Consider the following 460-nt stretch of genomic DNA (forward strand, 5'->3'; position numbering starts at 1 on the left):
AGGCCCGGTTCTTCAGGTCTGGGGGCTGCCCGGGGCTGGGGGACCCGTGGATCAGGGGGATGTGGGGCTCTTGTGGTATGGGGAGACCCTCTGGGAGTCCTGAGAGCACCCCATGGCTCAGGGGTGTGTGGGGCTCTTAAGGAATCAGGAAACCCCCCCTGGGAGTCCCCCCCATGGTTGAGGGAGATGTGGGGGTTTTAAGGGAATGGGGAGGCCCTCTGGAGACCTCATGGCTCAGAGATGCGTGGGGCTCTCAGGGAATGGGAAAACCCCCCTGGAAGTCCCAAACGTTCCCCCCCCGACCCCATCCCCAGGCGTCTGACGGATGCCAACGGCAAGGAGTCGTGGGTCACCAACAACACCTACTGGAAGCTGCGCCTGCACCCCGGCTTCGCCCACCTGGACAGCGCGGTGCTCTGGTAGCGACCCCCCAACCCGGGGGGGGCTGAGCCCCCCCCGC

Source organism: Corvus brachyrhynchos, unplaced genomic scaffold, assembly GCF_000691975.1.
Source record: "Corvus brachyrhynchos isolate BGI_N302 unplaced genomic scaffold, ASM69197v1 scaffold47, whole genome shotgun sequence".
NCBI lineage: Eukaryota > Metazoa > Chordata > Aves > Passeriformes > Corvidae > Corvus > Corvus brachyrhynchos.